This window comes from Hippocampus comes, unplaced genomic scaffold (assembly GCF_001891065.2).
Source record: "Hippocampus comes isolate QL1 unplaced genomic scaffold, H_comes_QL1_v1.1 scaffold175, whole genome shotgun sequence".
Lineage (NCBI taxonomy): Eukaryota > Metazoa > Chordata > Actinopteri > Syngnathiformes > Syngnathidae > Hippocampus > Hippocampus comes.
Window position 1 is genome coordinate 99,876 of NW_017805556.1, and position 638 is coordinate 100,513.

The following is a 638-nucleotide window of genomic DNA, read 5'->3' on the forward strand; positions in this document are numbered from 1 at the left end:
GGGTGGGGGTTGTTGCCGCGAGATTTTTTTCAATGAAAGAAGCGTGCCTTCGCTCAAAAAAGTTTGAAAAACACTGATCTACAGGACGTAAGTAATTAAAGTTAAAATCGTTTGCAATTACAGGAAAACGCACACCAATAAAAAGTCACTTATACACTTCGTCGTTTCTAATCCGATGATAGAAACGGCAAAGAGAACACGTTTCTTCCGTCGTGTCTCCAGTTGTGTTGAGTGGGCGTTGCTTTTTAAGCTAGTGCCGCGATCAACAGGATGTAACTGAATAAAGTTAAAATCGTTCGCAATTACAGTAAAACGCACGGCAATAAAAAGTCACTTACACGTCGTCGTTTCGAATCTGATGATAGAAAAAGTCGAAGTGAAAACGTGCCTTTCCGTTGCATCGGGTGGGCGTTTGCGTGTATTTAAACTCCCGCAGCCTTCCGTCTCCATCCGGGTTATGGCTAGTGGAATTTCCGCTTACGTACTTCCGGTAACATGTATTATCATAGTCTAAATGTTAATGCATATGTTTTTAATCCGGGTGAAGGAAATTCCTTTTCATAGAATTCCGGGGATGGGAATGTTTACTGTGTGTGTGTGTGTGTGTGTGTGTGTGTGTGTGTGTGTATATATATATA

The 638-nt window shown here is 41.4% G+C and overlaps 1 protein-coding gene across 2 annotated transcripts in view; it reads right to left on the reverse strand.

Annotated features, from left to right (window-relative positions):
• tpcn2 (two pore segment channel 2) overlaps nucleotides 1-638 on the reverse strand; it is an 81,643-nt gene that overhangs the window by 17,193 nt on the left and 63,812 nt on the right. The gene's annotated exons all lie outside the window — the stretch shown is intronic.